Raw genomic sequence first — 5,975 nt, 5'->3', positions numbered from 1 at the left:
AACTGATGGCAGATAAGAAGGTTGGTCAGTCTGTAATACAGATAAGTGATGTTGTTCAGTATCACAGAAAATTCTGTTGATTAAGAAATGGAAGTACATACTGCTAGCCTTGGCAGATGTCTTTGCTCTTCTGGTCCATAAATTCCTGGTGGGCGAAGAACACATGTATGCAGTACTCCACCTCCTGGGAAAATTGATAAAATGATTCAAACCACGTGAGTTTCACATGACTTATGTTATCACTGCATGAGCTAAAGAATGCTGTAGCATAACTTACTGTAAATTAAATTTGCTTCACCAGCTTAACAATACCACACACCAGAAGGTGCTGAACTAGTAGATGAATAATGTTGGCAAATCAAAACATGCAAAATAGCAAAACAGGATTCAAAAAATCCTGCCAGCAATACTCCATAGGGACGGGGGGGGACTTGGTGTCTTTAAAGGTTCCTTCCAACCCAAACCATTCTAAGAGTTCTCAAAGCACTGGCATAGCTAAATTCCTAGAAATTGCTAGAAATAGAACTAGAAAATACTATTTCCAAACTTCTAACCAACCAGTCCTTTATCTCTGTGCCAAAGCAGTTGGTGAGAGTGCCAACTCTGGGGATGAATTTGCTGAAGTGAGCAAGTCGTTAGTAAGAAAGTGGAATGAAACCAAACTGATCTCTTAGAAAATTATTGCAGGGAAACAGTATCTCACTGTGTGTGTAAAATGGAGCTGAAAGGCTCTCAGTAGTAGGCACATCCTGCTCCCACTAGAACTGCTGTGGACCCTCTTGATAACCTCAGTGGGATAAAGTAAGAGTCATTGTAAAAATCCAGTAATTCCCAAGTATAGCAGTTGACTGGTTTGTCATCTGCTGTTCTTAATAACTCTTCTTAATATTACTTGAAAACCTGCAAAATACTAATTCATGCTGATAGCACAGGATCTAATTGAGATGTTTGGAACAGTGGCTGGCTAAAACCCCAATGAATCGCTTTGATCCTCTGCACAGGTAAATTAGTGTGAGTTTCACTGAGAAATGCACAACTGTATATACTGCTTCGAAAATCAGAGCATCTTTGATATGTTGATATGTTGCTAAGAAAGGAGAAAATAAGAAAAAAAGCTTTTTGGACAAAACAATTCTATTGGTGTGAAATGCCAATCAATGACTTGATATCCGTTTATAGCTCTCTGCAAGTATCAGGTGCAGAAAGTCTTTTTTCTAAGTTGCCCACGGCTAAATTTAGCTCTGTATCACTTGTTGGCATGGCGTCATGTTGCACTTTACATTAATTTGCTTTGTGCTGGCAGGTACAGTATCTCACAGGTGAGCTTAAGTATTCAAGTGTACAACTGCCTTCCTCAACACGGAAAACTTTGGGAAGCTCTAATAAATAATTCCAGGCTGTAGTATCAGGTGCCTTATTCAGATTTTAATATATAACTATAAGGGAAGGGGAGAACAATTTCATCAGCATTCATGTTCTACTTATACCGCATATTGCAGCAACATAAACACATTATTGTTTAATTTATTGCTGTCTTAATCTTTTCAGTGAAGATGCTGAACTCACTGCTGCCATGCCAAGACCTTTTGTTGGTACTGTGAGAACTACAATTAAAAGTGATTTTTAAGAGAAAATCCTTCCGTTTGTGAGAAGGGTAGGTAACTTGATTTCATAACTGCTGGACACTCTTGTCTACTGAATGACTGATACAGGATGCAGGATGTTAGTGAGGCAAGGGAAGAAGAGGAATGCATTTTACTATGAATTGCTAACAGAAAAGTACCTGCTAGTGGAGTTCCATTAGCTGCTAGTACCATTTGTTCTGCAATTGATTTGGTTCTGGAATAATGATCAACATGCTACAGAAAAAAAAGCAAACAGGTTTGTATCTATTCTTGAAATGGCAGAACAGAGAGGCATTGCTTCTCTGCTCCCCTTTTACATCTGCTATGTAAAACACCTCAAAATACAGAAGTTTTGGGAGACTGGTGTAGGATAAAATATATGCAGATTGCTAAGGCAAGCAAACATTTTTGTTTATGCAAACCCAGTTAATTAATTTCAATCCATTTGAGAAGTAATAAATATATGTATGCTTTAATGCTGCCAAGAATGTAATTGATCACTACTTAGTAATCTGGATTTCTTTTTCAGATAACGGAAAAGTCAGGAGCCAAGTTTTTAAGACATCATGATTGGTCTGTATTCTAGAGTTTGTTCTCTTATTGCACTGCCTCAGAGAAATAATATATTCGGTATATTATATTATTCAAAATGCCAGGCTTTTTTTTTTTTGGAAAGAAGAATGTAAACAAGGAGGAAAGGTGAAAAAATAATACAACCCAAATACCTTTTCTATAGGAAAATATGGCACAGTTTCCTCATCACCATCTTCAATAGGAAGCCCTCCAAACACCACATTGACTGTACTGGTGTATATCAATCTAGTGATGTTCCTTTGTTTGCAAGCTGCAGCAATATATAAAGTAAAGCAGTTCAGTGGAAGCTTGAACAAAATAGAAAAAAAACCTGTATGAAGGGGAGATGGGCTTCTTCAGAGAAACTTGTTAGATTTTCTGGCAAATCTTAGAAGAGCAAATCCTTCCATGTTATTATTGGATTATTTAAGACACAAAGTATATGGAAGACAACAGTTAGATGGAAAATATCAGTTCAGAACCAAGTGCTTTATTATTCTGCATCTCCTAATTTAGATAATGTAAGCTAACAGTATGCCTTTGGAATGGCTGCTACCAGCCTGGTGACAGGGCTTCAGCCCCAGCCGGGTAGGTAGCTAGAAGACTTTCTGTTCCAAGGGCTGCCCACGACCTGTGCACATGCTGTAATACAGCAGTGAGGCTTACAGCTACAAAATATGCATGGAAGTTGTTAACGTCTTACATGCATACAGATTCTGCCATAATGTCAAACATGGTTATGACAAGCTGAAGTAGTTGAACCGTGGTGGTGACTCTCGTATCTCGCCCCATAGCAGAATCAGGTATGAAAAAACCATTGACATGCTTTCTCATCTTCTGTCAAAACTGTGATGTATTTGGTAAAAAAAGCAGTTTCTGGCAACCAAGTATGTTTTTTTTCCTAAATGGCATGATACTTTGATATGCCATACCAACACCTACCGGCAGGGTTAGGTACATACCATCAATGATGAATCTTGTCCCATCGATGTTTACTGTTTCAATCTCTTCTTTGTGCAACTGGGAAAATAAAGAAGTGGTGCACTTTTGAGTAATGATACATTTTAAATTCCATAAGTGGATGCTGTAAGTGTCCATAGATAAAAGTAATGAGTGCTTTGATTAAAAAATAAATATAGGTAGATAGATAGATATAGACTGCTGTTTCAGACATCAATAAGTCAATTATTATTTTTAAGCTATACCTGTAATTTTCTTACATTTTTTACAGACTAGCTTGCTTGAAGTAAAGAGAATCATGGTGTTTCTTCCTATTTCCAATGATTATAAAACTGTAAACAATGTGTTAAATTATCCATGTTTCATTGTATTCAATAGTATTCATTGACCAGCTTGCTCCCTAGAGTAATTCCAAGTATACACTGCCCAGTTGAAAATATTTTTTAATAAGCTCTTTTAGACAGCTAAGATAATTACTGAAGTTCATTTTAATTAAATAATGTAAGGAGTGTGTGTGTTTTTAACTTCAATCATAAAAACTGTGGATCCCACATCAAGTACATCCTTGCAGCTTTTTACCTACTAGCGGCAAACAACTAGGACTTGAAATAAAGCAGTTATTTTAATTTAGCTACATAAAGTACTTACAATTTAGTTCAGATTTCACTGCTTCCAGTGACCTTACATGTAGGGGTTCCATTTATAAGGTTTAAGGAAAGAGGTTTTAGAGTGAACCTGCCCTCCCCTTTCTGTCCCTTTGTTCTTGCAATGTTCCAAACCAACAGCCCTCCCAGGCTGTAGTTAGTGCCTCTAATGATGTGGAAATCATTTCATACTAAGAAAAGGGTACTGTAAGCAGCCTACTTGTTTGCACCAGAACAGCATGGGCATGGATTCCGGCTCCCAGCTTCATTTGAAGGGAAGAAAATCTAACATGCAATGTTACAAAATCAGGCCTCCCATCCTCAGTGCGGGCAGTCACACAGAAAAATACAAAACAATTTGGACTCACTTGCTCTCTTCCTGACATTCCATATGAAGCTACATGAAACACACAGTCAGCCCCTTCACAGGCTGCAAATATGGCATCATAATCCCTGACATCTGCCTGTAATACATATGAAAAGATATTTGGACCTGAAATCAAAATGATGGGTTAGCATTTGGTATATAGTGGGTTAGCACAGAGGGAACATGTGTATGTAATTGCACATACTGTACATCCTGGGACTGAACACTAGATCAATTTCAATACTTGCTGATAATCACACATTTCTTCCATAGAACTCAAAGAACTTTAAAAATGTTCATTAACCTCTTAACACCTCTCTGAATTATAAAGTGCACTACTCATCGCACAGGTGAATAAACTAAGGCCCAGGTGTGGGGAGTGGTGGTCCTGAGGAGTACCTTCAGAGACAAGAGATGAAGCAATACTCCGTGCTGCGTATTACAGTTTTCACCGCTCTTCTTATTCCATGTGAATATTAAATTCTTGCTGATAAAAAATCGTGTGGGATATTCACACAGTTAAAAATGTCCTTAAAATTTCCAATTATTTGCAGTTGGGTATTTGGATTCTGCGAATACTAGTAAAATGTTATGGAAAAGGCAAATAAACTAACCTTGACTGTTGTGAACATGTATTTTGTCATACCTGGATGCACACTACTCCATTAGGAATTTCCCAGATAGGCTTGTGTATATCATACAGAACAACTGAAGCTCCTGAGCTGGCAAGAGCACATCCAAGCTTGTATCCTAAGTAGCCTCCACCTCCGGTCACCACTGCTCTCATGGTTTTATCCTTCAGTGCTCCAGCATTTCCCTTCACTCCAGAGCTAGGGGGTTGGTGCCAGGGATTTGCTGCCCCACTCACTGGAAGTTTTCTGTCGTTGAAATAATGTCCTCTGTGACCAGATGCACACAACAGTTTCTTCTCCATGTTGAAAATTGCTCCATAGTGTTCCCTGATGCACACAATTCCGGCAAGCTTCATGGTAGCCAGCTCTATTTGCAGCAGCAAGGTCTTACTTCAGTGCAACCTAAAGACAAAGCAAAACACTTGGTTCCATACGTCTAAAGATTCCTCTTTAGAAGACCAAGCCACATTTGGTTGTCTCATGTTATAAAAGATCGGTGATGGCCTTTAGGGGTCATACATGAAACAGGGCTGTACCTAAATCCTGAACTGTCAGGAAAACACTCAACAAATTGCATTTAAGTCTCAATACTTTAAAACCAAGCAATCAGGAACAAAACAATCAGTGAAACAAAACTGGCCTGGTGCAAATGAATTTAGTGTTTTGTTTACCTGTCCATGGTTTATTGCAGAGCCATCTGAGCACACTGATGTTTTCAACACCATTCTAAGAATCAGCTGAATGTAAATTAAAATACACTGCGCTCTTATTATTGGCAGCGGTTGGAGCTGAGTACTTCAGACAGAAAGAAATGCTTGCTACTTATCTGATGTCCTTACAGGGTGGATCAGCCCATCTGACCCCCTCACTTTCCAGCAGAACTAAAGCACAATTGCAAAGTGACAGAAAAGGAAAAATTCGGTCAGTGGGTGCATTGAGCAAAAAGTAGGAGCGAAACAATTGGTTTTTAAACAAGAGAGTTTTTTCCATTCATAAAGCAACAGTCAGGGGTACCCCGCTGCCCGAGGTGTCAGAGGCCGCAGGTACTGAGGCAGCGTTACCGCATCCCCTCCCCGCGCCTCCATAAAAGATTAAAGGCCACCCGAGCCGCCGCCGCTATTCTCTGCATCTCACTTGCAAATTCGCACGCCGGCAGCGGAGCGCGGCGCCGCAG

This window comes from Meleagris gallopavo, chromosome 16 (genome assembly GCF_000146605.3).
Source record: "Meleagris gallopavo isolate NT-WF06-2002-E0010 breed Aviagen turkey brand Nicholas breeding stock chromosome 16, Turkey_5.1, whole genome shotgun sequence".
Classification (NCBI taxonomy): Eukaryota; Metazoa; Chordata; class Aves; order Galliformes; family Phasianidae; genus Meleagris; species Meleagris gallopavo.
Note: the sequence above shows the minus strand (reverse complement) of the source record.